The sequence below is a fragment of the Apus apus genome, chromosome 15 (genome assembly GCF_020740795.1).
Source record: "Apus apus isolate bApuApu2 chromosome 15, bApuApu2.pri.cur, whole genome shotgun sequence".
Classification (NCBI taxonomy): domain Eukaryota; kingdom Metazoa; phylum Chordata; class Aves; order Apodiformes; family Apodidae; genus Apus; species Apus apus.
In genome coordinates, this window is record NC_067296.1 from 1,847,429 (window position 1) to 1,864,227 (window position 16,799).

The 16,799-nt window shown below is 46.9% G+C and overlaps 1 long non-coding RNA gene across 3 annotated transcripts in view; it reads left to right on the top strand.

The window, feature by feature from the left end:
- The first annotated feature begins 1,308 nt into the window (after nt 1–1,308).
- LOC127390826 (uncharacterized) overlaps nt 1,309–16,799 on the top strand; it is a 28,511-nt gene continuing 13,020 nt past the window's right edge. For 2 of the 3 annotated variants that reach the window (XR_007890962.1, XR_007890963.1), the window contains exons 1-3: nt 1,309–1,581; nt 3,666–3,776; nt 16,237–16,316. This is a non-coding gene — a long non-coding RNA (uncharacterized LOC127390826). Of the gene's footprint in view, nt 1,582–3,665; nt 3,777–13,783; nt 14,391–16,236; nt 16,317–16,799 lie in introns of those variants that run through there. The other variant, XR_007890964.1, reaches the window with a different exon arrangement.

A 16,799-nucleotide genomic window follows, 5' to 3' on the forward strand; every position in this document is an offset into this window, starting at 1 on the left:
TCTTCTGTATATTTGCAGCTGAAAAATGAAACCTCAAAACCAGATCAGGACAATGTCCTGACTGAGCAAGGGGTGACATCCTCCTCTACAATGTGTGGTATCACTAAAGGGTTTTGAAAGAGAGAGAGGCAGGAACTGGAGAGGAAAGGGACAGGAGAAACAGCCTGAAGGAGCTGGGTCCTACCTGCGCAGAGGGCACCTCTCACCACCCATCCTGAGGGCTCCAAATTTCTCTCCAGTGTCCAGGACCAACTATTGCCTTTAAGAAGCTGCAGCCTCTCGGGCAAGAAGAGCCTTGGCACTGCCTTCCAAAAAAAAAAGACACAGACATGTACATAAAAAAGGAGGGGGAAAAAAAAAGCAACCCCAAAAGAGTTGATAAAGGATAAAGTGTACTGCCTCCTCCACAAAGCCAGCTGGTTTCCCCACCCCCTATCTAAGAAGCTTTTATTATTCCATTCAAAATGGAGCTTATCTGAAAAAGAAACAACAGCACGTAACCATCTGAACATTTTACCCTTCTCCAGATGGAGTCACTGGTTGCACTCAGGTTCAGGGGCTCTTTCCTGCTTCTGATTTGTGATGAAATTCATGGGCCATCATGATTCATTTCCTATCCCTTGAAAATCAAGGTGCTGACTTACTCTTTACAAAAGAAATGCAGGTTTTCTGCTGGGAGCAGGATGCTGGGATTCCTTGTTGTACTTGAACCTGAGCAGGCTCCTTCAGAGCTTCAATTCCTTTGGGATTTTGCCCCCCTTCAGGGCCTGATCCTGCAATCCTCAGCAACCCAACGGGTGTATTTCCTACAGGTTTGGTTTTTCAGTCTGTGCTCATCCCCCTCAAATGGCAGCTGGATTTGTGACACCATGGGAAGGCTGGGGTTTGTGCCACAGGGGAGAACTAATTGCTACTGCCACCCCTTCCAGCTCCTCAACTCGAGCCCAGGGATGGTCTGGGTTTGTCATTTTCCAGCCATTCCCCTCTGGCCACCTCTGTGTACCCAGAGAGTACCAGCTCGTACAAGTTAAAACTTGCTCAAGTAAAAACTGGGGCAAAAAACTAAGAGAACTGTTATGTTTTCCAGCTATTTGCACCCATGTTCAATATAGTCTTACAGTTTGAAGCAGGACAAAAATTGATCCTTTAGCAAATAGTTCTCACTGATATCCAAAAAGGCCCTTTGCAACTGAACTGCTCTCGGTTTGCTCTTCCTTGCATTTGACTGCGCAGTGTTAAATATTAATGTGATTTCTTAAGCATATCAGGTTTTCTTTTTCCTGGCTACACTGGGTGAAAGGAGGCACCCCTGAAGCCTGTAGTCCCTCCTGCCCTGCCTTTTCTTAGGGAATAGTCTCTGCAAAGCCTTGCCTATCTGATACTGAATAGTTATAACTGAATAGTTATAATCCAAGGGAAGGAATACAGGTAAATAATATCAGAACAATTATAGGTAATTTCTTTTTCCTCTGTTTAAACAAAAAACAGGCTAGGATGCAAGCTGGAATTTGTCTCTGCTCGTGGATCCCCCTTGATTGGGACACTTCACTTGGAGAGGGGAAAGCAAATCTCTTCCATGCTGTAAGTTTGTAGCCCTGGGTGATTAACTAACACATGTATAATATTTAGCACATTTTATATGTTGTAATGGTACAGTCTGGGAATCTTTAGAAGCTGTAATTGTATGCTCAGTGAAGCTTTATAGGTTGTAATAGGGCAGCTTTTAATTTGTGATAGCACATTATTCCATGGTATCTGTGAGAACCTGCAGTAGTTTTAATGCTGGGGGTGCAGTTCAAATAAATGGTGTGCTTGAGCTTACAGTCAAACCTGAAAGTGATGTTGACACCAATTCTTTGCTTGAACCTTGCAGTCAATTCTCATTTTGTGGCAGCTCAGAAGCTGGTTAAAAGGGAGAGCATAAATTTGAGCTCTTAAATGTTAAGGGGCAAATTGAATCCGAGCTAAGCAGAGCACCTGGAACCGAAGCAAGGATTGTGCACAGGACAGCAGCTGTTTTCAGTGGGAGCTCAGCAGAGCCTGGCACCCTGGAAAGTAGCATTGCTGGAGAGCACAGCTCTTGGAGGCCACGCCCAAGCTTTGATTTTCACCCTAATTAGCATTTAAATCTTTCTTCATGTGCCTCCCACCCCACCATCCTGCATGCCACCAGCTCTTCACAGTTTCTCCTGGACTCCCGTTGTCAGGACTCTTTTTTTCCCCCACTTCTCTCCCTCTCCTTTTCTTGGCAGAGCCAGGTTAACAGTTGCACTTGATGATCTTAAAGGTCTCTTCCAACCAAAATGATTCCATGATTCTCTGCTTTTCCCTACTTTAAAATAAAAAATCATCAGGATTTTCTGGGGACAAATCTGTGCCCTCTTATTCTTTGCTTCCCCAAGAAAGCAAACAACCCCCCAGAATGATGGTCCCAGCTCTGCTTGCAGAGTCTGCCTGGGAACTGGAGATGGGGAACCCATGTCTGTCCTGTTACAGATTCTGTCCATTCCAAATGTGGATGGGATGAAATAATGGGATAGAGGGAGTCTGCAGGTCTAGCCCTAATTATGGGGATTTGGCCAGGACAGAACAATCCTTTCTCACTGTTACCTTAATAGCTCTGGACCACATTGAACCTGCAGTCTTTGCCACCCCAGTTACTGCAGACACCTAAGCACATCCCTGTGCTGAGGGAGCAGTTTGCAGCAGTGGGAATGGTCTGTGGCCTCCACACCTTGAGCATGGCTGTGCAATGTCAGGGCCTTCAGTGTTCTAGTAGGACTTAATGGCCTTGACCAGGTTCACCTGGGGCTCCCACCCTCGTGCCCTGCCCACCTGGTGCCCCATTTAAGCTCAAGCCTGGGGGTTTGGCCCTTTCTTGAGTTATGCTGTAGGGCTACTTGCCTCCCGGGGTAGCCTGGCATGCAGCAGGCAGCTGGTGGCCTGGGTGGATACCCCTTAGAGGTAGGTCCCATCTCCTGGATGGGCTTTAGGTGTATCTTATAGACAGTTCCAGGGATGGGGCAGCCACAACTTCTCTGGGCAACCTGGGCCAGGGTCTCACTGGTCTCACAGGAAAGATTTTCTTTCTAAAATCTGATCTAAATCCCCCCTCATCTAGTTTATTATAGTCCTTTTGCTTCTAGCTGGGCTCCCTGGCTGGACCCCAGAGTTGGTTCATTGTTCTCCTTGTCCTGGACTGTTGATGGGTCCTGTTAGAAGCACCCAGCTCTGGCTCTCCTGGCCAGACCCTGTGGGACTGGGTCTTGCTGGGGAAGGCATGGCCTGCAGTGGGGTCACTTTGGGCTTACCTCCCTCGTGGGGATGCTCCATTGTTGCTGCTTCCTGATTTGACAAAACCCTTATTTTGGAGTTTCAATGAGTTGTTGCTGGTTTCACACTCCCATGCTGTTACAAGCTGTCTCCTTCCTTCCTGTGTTTGAATGGAGCACAAGCCCAGAGCAGCCATATAGGGATGGGAAAGAGAAAAACAGGCATAAATTTACTGTTTTCTGAACAGCCACTTACTGTGGCCTTGTGAGAAAGTTGCTTTGACAAGGAATTAAATTGCAGAATAGCAGCCATAGCAGAAGGCAGCTCAGATGTTTTACATTTCAGTTGTTTTGGAGTTTATCCTCTCTAAAGCACACTTGGTTCATCTTCAGGTTGTGCTGCTGTTGCAAGTGGAACAAGGCTTCACACTGGATGTCTCCTCAAATACGAGCAGAGCTCAGACCCAGCAGCAGCTCAGACTGTCACTGCAGAGGTAGCTGTAGGTATGCAAGGTCCTGTGGTTGTGGACCAACCTGTCCCTCAACCCTTGCCAGGTGAGTTCCCATGCCCAGAGCTCAACTTGCAGGAGGTAACGCTCCAGCACAAACGTCTTGGCTGGGTCAGCCCAAAGCATCTCCCACTGTGGGTCCCAGCAAGGGGACAGCCTGCCCAGTGTAGGTGAGGAGGGCTGACAGAGTCACCCCCACCTCCATGGGGAGGAAGAAGTACGGAGGTCTGGGATGAGCAGATTTGCCTCCAGCTCTACACAGGTGCATGCACTGCACAGCTGCAGCATTTCCAGTGTCTCACCACCCTCAGAGGAGGAAATTCTTTGCCATGAGGGTGGTGAGAGCCTGGCCCAGGTTGCCCAGGGAAGCTGTGGCTGCCCCATCCCTGGCAGTGTTGAAGGGCAGGTTGGATGGGGCTTGGAGCAGCCTGGGCTGGTGGGAGGTGTCCCTGCCCATGCAGGGGGTTGGATCTGGATGATCTTTAAGGTCCCTCCAACCCAAACCAGTCTGGGATTCTATGATTTGCCTAAAGTTGATGAAATGAAACTAATAACAAAATTTTTCCAACTGATGAAAGATTATTTGATTATGTAAAGTGAGAGGTGAAGACAAGAAAGCAATGATACTGGAGAAGTCTGGATGGTCACTGGGATATGGCCTGAGAACTGAATGGCTACTTTGGGTTGTTGGTGCTGCTGGTAAGGAAAGGCAGGTGTGATAAAGGGATTAAAGTCTGGAAAAGGCTTTAAAAAACCCACAACAAAAACCCCAAACACAAGAAGGAGGCAAAATAGAGTGGCAAGAGCAGCAAGACTCAGGCTCAGACTCTAGAGTAGAATTGCAGGCCAGGCAGAAAACATCTGAAATAAGTTCTCAAGGCGTGTAACGGTCAATTGGTCTGACTCAGAGATGAATGAAGTGAAGCAATTGTAATTATGAAAGACTGGTAACATAAAATGCAGTATAAATCTTAAGATATTTTCATGAACTAATTCTTTTGACAGTGAAATAATTGATTCAGCCCAGCTCTACCAAGTCACAATTATAGTCCTAAACCATTATTTTCCCAGGATACTCAGGAGTTGTTTGCTGCCTAATTAGGCACTCAGACTTTTTTTTTTTCCCTCAGCTTCTTAAATGGGGTATTTTAGAGCATGTTCTGTATATTTTCAGCTAGAACATCTTTTCAATTTCAGTGTCTTCCACCACTCAGTGCACTGCCTGTCTGCTAGTGATAGAAGCAGCAGAGGCACTTTCTAGTGACAAGGAAAGCAAAGTGCTCTGTGGGGACCTCACAACATGGACAAGAGTTGCTTCCTGATGCTGTGGATGTGACTTAGCAGCCCCAAAGTCTCTCTGGCTTTCACCCCTGCTGCAGAGCCCCCCAAAGAGCATGCAAAGAGCATGCAACATTTGGAAGCTGCTAATATCTTCTGTGCTGCATGCCAGTAACTCAGAGGACTGAAGCCCTCGTGAAGCCTTGTGCTCCTACAACAATGTAAGTCTCTTTGTGAAGTTTATTACTTTCCCCAGTTTGGTAAATTTAACAAGTGATGGAGGTTTTCGGGGAGAAAGCCATGGAGGATCTGTCTCCACTTCACCTGCAGCTGCCTTTGAGTGTGTTTAACTGGTGCAGGAATGAGGAGTGAGGACTTAGGGCACCTCCCTGCAGCAGCTTGCTGTCCATGGTGAGCTCAGGTGGGTGGGTTTCCCTGCTCTGCATGACATGCTTCTCATGGTGTGGCCATGAGGATGGGGCTGCAGCAGCCTCTGCTCTGGAGCAGAGTCCAGCCAAGTCAAAATGCCTCCTGAGAGGCTGCTACAAAAGAACTTGTCAAGGGATCTACTGAGAAGAGGCCACACAGGAAACAATATCTTCAGCTGGACCAAAACAGAGGTGCAGGGTGGAGAGATGAATTTGTGAACCCAGGAATGTAACTCTGCCCAGAGCACAAGGGTTAAGATAACTTCAAAAAAAATAGCTTCAGACTCTTCAAAATTACAAGTCTAAAATTATTAATTGGGACCACGACTACTGAAAAATTTGTGTGTTGACTTCCAGCTGCTGGAGAGTGATGAGCTAAAGCTCTTCATGCTGCTGAAGAATGGTGAAAGAAACAGAAAAGCATTTGATAAAATCAAACCTTAGTTGGATTCCTCTTTAGTGTCTGTTCCTGCTGATTTGCTCTTTGGAATCAAAGCATTGATGGAGTAACAAGTGCTCAGCAGGGAGTGTTACCTAATGGAATTTTATGGAATTGTTAATAGCAAAAATTACAAGAGCAACCTCCAGGCTGGATGGAAATCCACCCCACAAGCTCACAGGGTGTAGCCCTTCTTTTAGGACAGCATGGCATGAAACCACTCCATGTGTGTCTCTGCCAGTGACCAGTCCTACTGGTCGTCTTAGATCCATGCAGGTCTCTTTGTGCTCATGTTGCCTGCCCTGCTTTGCTGTCTCTTCAGAATGAGGCTGTTTCAAATAAAAGGTGAAAATGACATTTTTCTAAGGCTGACTTTGAGCTGGGGAGGCCCAAGAGCTCTGTTAGTGCAGACACAGATAACCCCAGCTGTGCACCGGGTGGAGATAAAAGGGTACCAGGGCTTGACTTGGTATCTTGAGGTTACTGGCCATGGTTGTGGATTTAGGTGTCTCTGCTTGGGTTTTGTCTTCACCACAGAAGAAAATGTTGGTTTTCCCAGTCTGAGAGGGCAAAGCCCAACTGAGGCTGGAGCTGGTATGAAATCAGGCTCTGCTTTAGTTCTAATTCATGCTGTCCTTACTGGTTCTTGGTTGATCCATACGTTTAGTCCCAGTGTGTTGTAGGAGAGCTCAGCTGGCCTTCTCACCTTCTGTGGAGTGTATTTTGAACTGTCATGTAGGTTGAATTAGTTGCCAGCACCGTGGGCTGTGGGGTGTGACACGTACCTGTTACAGAGGAAGGGATCTGGGTCAGGAGGCAGAGTGGAAGCAGGGGTGGTGGTGACATGTTTTGCTAGTGAGACTTGTGTCACCTGCCCTAGGTGATCTTGCTGTGGGAGGGAGAGTTGGAATCAGTGATCTCCAGAGGTCCCTTCCGACCCTGACCATGGTGTGAGACAAGGCTGAACACGTGTGGCAGGGGAGAGAGTTCAGAAGTCAGCTGCTGGGGGCTGGCTCTGGAGGAGTCCTGCAGCTCAGAGTGCAGAGACTGCATCTTCGTGCAACTGTGGCACGACCAGCCTGTCATCTCTCATGGTTTCAGAACTCCTGCCAGAAAAGGCAACCTGCATGGGGTTCTGCCTTAGATCTTCAACAGTATCCTAAGGTCAGTCGGTGGCCAAGCCTGGAACTGGCAGCTTGTTGCTGGTCTGGTGCAGTCAGGAGGTGACGTTCAAGAGAATGGTGGTATTTTAGGTTTGGAAAGTTGCTGTTATTCTGGGGCCTTGTCAAAGAACTCCTGATATGTCTGGGGGCTGTGAGGGGCCCACCTGGGCTGAGGTCAGCCACCCTCTGCTGATGCACGTGAACGCACACAGTGAAGGTTGGTGTTAAAACACACCTGGCAACCTGTATTTCTAAAGGGTCCTTTCTCACTGGTAAAGTTTTGTGAATTTTACCCACTGTTTTGCTACTGTTCCCCACTTGTCTGGTCCAGGAAACCCTCCCTGGAGTTGGAAGCAGAGAGGGAAAAGGTGAATGTTGCCCTGGGATGAGCTCAGAGTTCTGTGGGATGAGGCCCTGTGTGCCTGTGTCTTTAAAACCAGCTTGTTCATAAGTTCAGCAGTCAAATTCATGAGCCTTGGAATGGAAGATGAAGAAATAGGGTGAGGGGAGGAAAAAAAAAAAGCCTAGTAAACCTCCAAGAACTCAAGGAACTGAGAGCTAGGGCCTCAGAGAAGGCAAAGAGAAGAGAATGCAACAGGCATTTATAATTTCTTCATATTTCTTAACAAAAATAAGAAGCAATATTAAAGATGGAAACTGAAACCAGTTTGAGGCTCAGGCAAATGCAGTAAGGAGTCCATTTGTCTGACCTGCAGTCTTTTACCTCAGGTGAAGTGGATTTTAGGGCAATTTACTAAGGATATGATGAAAGAATAGCATGAATGTACCCAGAGAAAACTGGCAAAGCCAGAGTGGGATCTAGTTAACAAGGGACCAAACCTACATGAAAATATCTCAAAAAAAAAAAAAAATACTGTGAAGACCAAGTCCAAGGAAAATGTTGATCTCCTTGCAAGAAAACTATTAAATTGGTGAGTTTAGTGACTGTATTGCTTCAGTTCTCATGAACATGTCCAAGTGTAATCAGGGAGCTTGCAATGTTCAGATAGCTGGCATCTTGGACTAGGATGTGATGTGAAATGAGCAGGCCAGAGGGAAGTTGCCCCAATTCAAGGATGCCCCATCAGGTGGGCTTGGATGTGTTCCATCTCAATGTGAACTTGAGGAGATGGAGAAGACTGGGTATGACCAGCCAGTAACCAGGCCTAACCACCAAGGAACGGGGAGAGGATCAGCAGGGGAGTCATGTTTCTACCAGCTTTCCCTAAAATGTTACCAACCAAGCTGCTGGCAAGATCAAAAGTCCTTGTGGCTCTCTATAGGCAGCCCTGTCATGTGCCTTGACTTAGCAGGACTAGAGATACGTGGCATTTTGTGAGTGTGGAGGAACGTGTTCTGAATGATGCTTCTTAGGTAGCTGTGAAGCTGCTGGAAAAACATGGGAGCTCTGTCAACAGCTCCTTGGGAGAGAGGAAAGATGCACAGAGGGTACTTCCTGTGGAGCAGGGATAATAAATTTCTTAAATATCAGGGAACCAATGGCCACGTAAAGGTTCTGCAGGAAAGCTCTGGCAGCAGAGCCCACAGAGGCTGTGGGTTGAGATCCAGCTGGTGAAGCATTGCAGTGCCCCAAGCCTGGGAGCCCCTGCAGCAGCTCCAAGGGGAAGGCTGGGGTTGCACCACGGAGTGTGAGCAGCTGGGTGGTGTTAAACCCCTGTGGAATAGACCTGGTCCCCTGTGTGGGGCTCAGGGCTTTGCTCCAGTGCTGGCCACTAGCAGAAGAAAAGCAGGGTGCATGAAAGGGTGCAGGAGAGATCAGTAAGAGTTTTTAAAAGCAGGAAACTGGGACCTAAAGAGCTGCACTCCTGTCTTTGGGTGCTGGAAACAAGGGGATGAGTGAATCCTGGAGCAGTGGTTGCTCTTCTTGGGCTAGTGTAAAAGCAGAAGGGAAGATCAAGCAGACACGTGAAAACAGCTGGTATTTCCCAATATATCAAAATGGCAAATATTCAGACTTTCAGAGAAGACACAATTTAGTGCTGGGCTGATCCCAAACCAATGAAACACTTTGGATTAGCTCTGAAGTTCTTCAAGCAAAAATGCATGTACTGTGTCCTCTGCTAGAAGAGGAAGGCAGCTTAAAACGTGAGTGGCCCAGGGGGCCCTGCCAAGGTGATGTTGCTGCTTCTGCCCCAGCAGTTGGAGAAGTTTAATTCAGCTTTTAAGTTATTGAATGCAACTCCTATGGTAGAAATGGTCAGTGGGCTGTGAGCTTCAAATGCCAGAGCAGAAATAGAAGGAAGGAAAAAAAGACAACCACTTCTAGAGGAGCACAAGTCTAATGAAAACACTGAAATCTATTGGGGGTTGAAAGCTTCTGTTTGTGGTCTTTTAAAAAAGAGCTGGACAGGCTCTAAGTTATAACCAGGTGGCACTTAGAACAACTTCAGTAAATGGCACAGAATCACAGAATGGTGGCATTGGAAGGGACCTCTGAAGACCATCTAATCCTACCCCCCTGCCAGAGTAGGATTCCCTGGAGCAGGTCACACAGGAACATGTCCAGGTGAATCTGGAAAGTCTCCAGAGAAGGAGACTCCACAACCTCCCCAGGCAGCCTGTCCCAGGGCTCTGTCACCCTCACAGTGGAAAAGGTTTTCCTCACTTCTACGTGGAACCTCCTGTGCTCCAGTGTGCACCTGTTGCCCCTTGTCCTATCCCTGGACATCACTGAGAAGAGCCTGGCTCTGTCCTCCTGACATTACCATTTACATACTTATAAAAGGTTGATGAGGTCACCCCTTAGTCTTCTCTTTTCCAAGCTAAAGAAACCCAGCTCCCTCAGCCTTTCCTTGGGAAGGGTGTGAGACAAGTCTTCAGGACACATCCTGCTTGATCCCTTGACAGAGATCAGGATGAAAAAATGGGAAGGTGATCCCAGGGCCTCCATCACACCAGTTCTGGAGTTGGGATGCCCATCCCCTCTTCTACCTGTGGACTACAGAGTGTCCTGCAGTTACCATGACCTTCCAAGGTGACAGGCAAGAAGGAGCCCTGGGTGCTGCTGTGCCCCTCAGCAGAACATGGTCCTGGCTGCCCACCTCTGCTCACTGGGGGTACAAGAACTATTGAGTTTCAGTCTGTTCCCAGCTGCACAGCAAAAGGCAAAGCAACTGGACCTTGTGAAGGACACCCTGGCTTCAGGAGAGGAGCTAGAACATTTTGTGCACAGCCTCATGGTCACAGCCTACCAGAAGAATAAGAGCAAGACCTCCAGCCTTATTGTGACAAAATGAGTTTGTGCTGGATTTAGCAATGAACATCCTAATCCTCTGTCACAAAGAAAGTCAAAATACCCTTGGCCACCCACAGAGCATATTAGAGCAAGAAGTAGTTCAGTGCCACAAGCCTGTAGGGGTCCTGTTTGGCTTGTCCAGAAAGCAGATGGCAAAGCTCACCATCTAACAGCTTTTTCTTGGCTTATTAATAATTCCAATTTAATATCTAATGTTGGAGTTTGTATCAACATCATTTTTATTAATGATTTTTAGGATTAGAGGCTGTTTTCTTCAATACCTGTTGTAGAAAAAAATAATGCCTTAACTGTCACAGTGTCAGGGGCAAAGAGGTTCAGTGGATTCAACTTTGCAAATGCATTGCTTGCTCTACCACCAAGCAGTGTCACTACAAGCTTCATAGAATCATGGAATGGTTTGGGTTGGAAGGATCTTAAAGATCATCCAGATCCAACCCCCTGCATGGGCAGGGACACCTCCCACCAGCCCAGGCTGCTCCAAGCCCCATCCAACCTGCCCTTCAGCACTGCCAGGGATGGGGCAGCCACAGCTTCCCTGGGCAACCTGGGCCAGGGTCTCACCACCCTCACAGGGAAGAATTTCCTCCTAATGTCTCACCTAAATCTCTCCTCTTCCAGTTCAAAACCATCACTCCTTGTCTTGTCACTACAGGCCATGCTAAAAAGTTTGTCCCCTCCTTTCATATAGGCTCCCTTTAAGTATTGAAATGTGGCAATAAGGTCTCCCTGGAGCCTTCTCTTCTCCAGGCTGAACACCCCAACTCTCCCAGCCTGGCTCAGAGCTGCTCCAGCCCTCAGACCATTTTGGTAGCCATGTTAAAGCCATGTTTTTTGTGGCCCATGATGAGGAAGGTGATTAATTCATTTAGAGAGAGTGGACAATTATTTAGGAGATCTGAATCTGCCCTGGCTGGCTCCTGGATGAAGCACAGAGAGCAGGACCCTCACTGTTGAGCAGGACAGCCAAGCCACTTCTGTTAAACCTTCCTGAGCAAAGTGGTCCAGTTTTACATGTTGGGTTTTCAGATTTGTACTAGGACCATGAATCAGGTGGGAAGTAATGTGAATTGGAAACAGAAATGCCATTTTCATTCACATCTCTCCAGATGTAAAGCTTTGAAAATTAGGCAGAGATGGGGAAAGCAGCAAGGGATCAGGGGAGAAGAGAAACCTTTGCAGCTGGATTGCTCTTCTGAGCAATCTTTCTTTGTTTCTAAGGTCCCAGAAATTTTCTCTCTCTCTCTTCCTCCTTCCTGGCTAAGCATTCATGTGATTCCCTAATCTGCTAGGCTTTGATTCCATTATGGAAAAATGTGTCTGGTTCCTTGTTCTTTCTTTTTCTCTCTTTCTCTTTTTCACCCTCCATTTCTTTTGCTGTTCCTGCTCCCATTCCTTCTCCTTCATTTTCTTCTCTATTTCTCTTTCCTGTACAGATTTGGATTTTAAAAATGTGGGCTGATATAATATGGCAATATCACTGTGCAGACTTCATGTATCAATACAGCTGCTTGTAGCCTCCTTGCCTTCCCCAGAAGTTCTTGTGACTGGCAGAGAAAGGTCTGAATGACCTCATTTGCCCTGAGTGACTTCTTAGAATCATAGAATTTCAGGTTGGAAGGGACCTCCAGGGTCATCTGCTCCAACCTTTCTAGGTACTGCTGTAGTATATATGAGGTGGCTCAGCACCTGTCAAGCTGAGACTTAAAAATGTCCAATGTGGGGGAATCTACCATGTCCCTTGGGAGACTGTTCCAATGTCTGACTGTCCTCATGGGGAAACATTTACCTCGTGTCCAACCGGAATCTCCCCAGGAGCAACTTGTGGCCATGACCCCTTGTCTTCTCCATGTGAACCCTTGTAAACAAGGAGTCTCCATCTTCTCTGTAGCCACCTTTTCAGTACTGGAACATTGCAATAAGGTCTCTCCAAAGCTTTCTCTTCCCAAGGCTGAACAAACCCACTTTTCTCAGCCTCATATGACAGGTCCTCCAGTCCTCTGGTCATCCTTGTGGCCCTGACTTACCAAGGTGAGTTATTTTTCAGCTGTGATTGTTGTCATTGCTGAAACTTTCACTGCTGCTTCAAGGTGCTGTCTCAAGGTGGTGAACTTGTTTTCAGCTTGGGGTGTCAGACAGCAGGTTTGTAGCCCTTGGCTTTGGGGAGCCATTGATAAACATTTGAAAAACGGGACGGAGCAATTAGTGGGACAAAGCCAAAATAATGCTGAGGATGGAGCTTTGCAGGAGGGCTGGCACGGGTGATAAATTATACAGATAAAGAAGAATGACTGGTATTTTAGATCTATGGCTGGTCAGCTGGTATTGGTAATCCCCTGCTTTGCTTTTCCCCCATAAATTGCAAGAGCAAGAATGGAAGCTTTCCTGGCTCAGCCTTATCCAAGCCCTGCCAATTGCAGTAAAAAGAACAACGGGGAGGATATCACATAATAAAATATTTTGGAAGCACAGAGGTGAGGTTGCTACATCCTTTGCAGATAATGTGCAAGGGGTATAATATGCTGAGTTCCCTGCTTAAGCTAGAAAACCCAGTTTTCTTCTTTGCTTTTGAAATGCAAGACTGAAAGGCTGTGGTGTGGGCAAGCTTTTCTGCTTTTAAGAACAAGTGGCAGCAAATTATTTCCATGCTGTGCTTGGGGTAGCTTCGTGTGGTGCACAGGGCCTGCCCCAATTTAGGTGCATGCTATTTTGTTTACATGCTTCTGGTCTCAGTTCTCTGCAGCAGGGAACAGAATATTCCCTCTCTTCTCTGCTGTGCCTGGAACAAACTGACAGGAGTCACTTCTAGACGTCGCGTGTTTTGCCTTGAATAACCTGAGCTGGACCTGAGGGCACCCAATGAGGCACAGAATTATAGCATCTCTTCTTCAGCTGCAAAATGGGGCACCCAGGAGGTGCTGCAGACAGTGAGGGGATGCTGCTGTTCCCCTGGCCAAAGAAATGGGAAAAAAAAATTGTTAGGGTTAATAGGCAATGTGTAAATACATAAAATACTCGACCCTGGGGTGGGACTCATCCAGCTCAGACACCCAGAGTCACAGAGTGGTGGGGCTGGAAAGGACCCCTGGGGATCATCCAGTCCTAACACCTGCCAGAGCAGGATGGCCTACAGCAGATCCCACAGGAACACGTCCAGGAGGATCTGGAATGTCTCCAGGGATGGAGACCCCACAACCTCCCTGAGCAGCCTGTCCCAGGGCTCTGCCACCCTCACAGGAAAGAAGTATTTTCTTGTATTCAGGTTCAACCTCCTGTGCTCCAGCTTGTGCCCATTGCCCCTTGTCCTGTCCCTGGACACCCCTGAGCAGAGTCTGGCCCATCCTCCTGCCACCCCCTGCAGATATTGCTCAGCACTGATCAGACCCCCCCTCAGCCTCCTCCTCTCCAGCTGAGCAGCCCCAGCTCTCCCAGCCTTTCCTCACAGGCAGATGCTCCAGTCCCCTCAGCACCTCAGTGGCCTGTGCTGGACTCTCTCCAGTAGCTCCTTGTCCCTCTTGAACTGGGGAGCCAAGCACTGGTCCCAATATTCTAGATGTGGCCTCCCCAGGGCAGAGCAGAGGGGCAGGAGAACCTCCCTCAACCTTCTGACCACACTGTTCCTAACACACCCCAGGAGGCCACTGTCCCTCCTTGGCTGCAAGGACACATTGTTGGCTCATGATCATCAGCCTGTTGCCCACCAGGAACCCAAGGTCCTTCTCCCCAGAGCTGCTCTCCAGCAGGTCAGCCCCAGCCTGGCCTGATCCATGGGGTTGTCCCTCCCCAGATGCAGCTCCTGACACCTGCCCTCGTTGAATTTCCTGAAGTCCCCACCCAGCCAGTGAATCTGTGAGCACAGCGAGGGCTGAGCTGGTGGGGCAGGACAGCTCAGTGCTCTTCTTGATCTCCATCCCCTTTCTGCTCAACAGGGATGTTCTTGTCAGCCTCAGGAGTCTCCAGCCCCTTCCTGGTGCCTGCTCAGCTCGGTTTTATTTCATGACTCTGAATTCCAAATTTATTTCACCAGGTGATCAAGCATTCTTTACCTGTTTCAAACTTGTTTCCTTTCACTTCTTTGTATTTTTGTTTGCTCTTCCATTAAATAGACACCCCAATTTTCACAATAATAGGCACAAGTCTCTCATATTTCCACCTGTTCTTTTCCTTGATTTCTTCCTGGGATTCACTAATGAATTAACACAATTGTACCTTTTACAATTTATGCAATAAGTCTGAAATACATTAGAATGCTAAGAGCTTCTGGAAACTTCACTGGTTTTCATCTTTGTCATTATTTAATAGGCTAAATATTTACAGTTCTCTGAACACCAGAAATATTTTTGTGGGCAATTTTTTTCACAGATGGCTCAATTCCCATCAAATCTTAATAAAGCTTCCTTTAGGATCACATTGAAGTGTGGTTGGAATTGCAGATAATGCAATTGAGACAAAGGAAGAATAAAAATTGAAGCTGTTTAGCTTTGGCTCAACTTGAGAATAAAATTTCCTGTTTGGGACCTTTCTGTCAATAAATCAAAATTCTTGCATTGTTATAGAAACCTCATGCAGCATTTTTCAACTATTGTAAAGGGTATTAGAAAAGAAGATGTGGTTCTCTGAAGAATTACTTGCTTTTGAAATCTTCTATCATAAATAAGTGAAAAGTTGCTTCAAATCCAAAAGAATTATTTGAACATATTTTGGTCATAAAAGAAAAATGGTCCAGAAACTCAATAGTTTTTTTGTGACTCTTACAGAGAAGATACCCAAACTTGATAGATTCTCAAGGCTTAAGAAACTGTGGGATGGGCAGGTGCTCCTTGTTGTAATATTGATCATTTATGATAATATTCTATTTGCATACATACATATTGGGAGGGAAAGTAGATTGTAGTGTTGAGTCACATTTGTTTCTTTCCTCTTTGACAGACAATCAGGAAATCTCAAGCTGGTGAACTTGGTTTCAGCCTGGAGTGTCAGGCACTGGGTTTTTTTTAGCCCCTCTCTTTGGGGAGTCATTGACAAGCGTTTGAAAACCAGCACAGGGCAATTAGTGGGATAAAAGTTCACAAGAAATGACAGAGTCATGCCAAGAATGAAGTTTTGCATGAGTGCTTGCACATGTGATAAATCACATCAAATAACTTCAAGACAGAAGGGCTGTCTGCTGGATCAACTCCTTGTCTTCTCCTAAAATCTGGCATTCCTCTTTCAGGCTTCCTCTCCCTATATTTAGACTTTCCTTAAATGTGTTATTTTCCATTTCCAAGATCTATCTTCTGAAGGGCTTCCTTCTGAAGGCTTCATTTTCAATGCTGTTTGTCCAGGACAGAGGTGTTGTCTTGTTTTATCTCCTGTCCCACAAATATGGGGCGTCACCTTTGCTCCTGTCCTTTAAAATCACTGCATCCTGGGAGGTGCTTGATACTCTTCAGCACTGCAGGTTGTCATGAACATCATTTCTAGGACTACAAATCATGCCAACCTTAATGGAGGAGCAGGAATGTTCAAACCAGAAAGCAAAAAGATGAAAAATGGAGTTAAACCTTCAAAAATGCAAGTTAAAAAAAAAAGTCAGGAATGTGAAAAATGGTAGAGGAAAGTATCACCTGTAATGCATCTAGGAAAAACCCCTGTTGAGTGAGGGAGTGATATTTCTCCTAAATTGGACCACTTTTTGGGATTGCTGGGTCTGCCACCTTCTTCCAGCCAAACTGAGAGATCCCCACAACTGGCCTGAAAAGAAAGGGGCACAATTGGGCTCCAAGAGAATAATAAAAACGAGCAGGTTGTAAAAGCTGTGTTTAATTTTACCGCCTTAAATGCTCATGACAGCAGAGGTCAGATGATAAATGTGATGTCTTTTCTCACAGGGGACACATTCTGCCTGGGAGAGGTCTCCACATCAGCCTGGGAAATACCTGCTAAAGAGCAAAGCCCCCGAGGCAAAGAGGTGAGTGCTGCTGCTTGGTGTGTTTTGGGTCTCTCCTTTGGAGCTTAAGACCTGCACAGGCCCCTGAGAGTGAAACAATTTGGAACAGTTGCCCAGGGAAGCTGTGGCTGCCCCATCCCTGGCAGTGTTGAAGGGCAGGTTGGATGGGGCTTGGAGCAGCCTGGGCTGGTGGGAGGTGTCCCTGCTCATGCAGGGGGTGGGATCTAGATGAGCTTGAAGGTCCCTTCTAACCCAAACCAGTCTGGGATTCTATGATTTCTCCCCCCTCTCAGGGTTTGTTTCCCCTGAATCACAAGTGGCAGCAGTTAGCTCTGGCACACAGGCTATCCCAGACAGTGCATCATTGGCTCCAGCACTGCCTTTACCCGTGCTGGATGCCACCTTTCTTTATCCCTCGTGGAAGAGTGTTCACCTAAAGCACATCACTTTGCACCTACCATTGGCTAAACTTTTAAACACACAGTTCTAGCAGTTTCCTGGTTG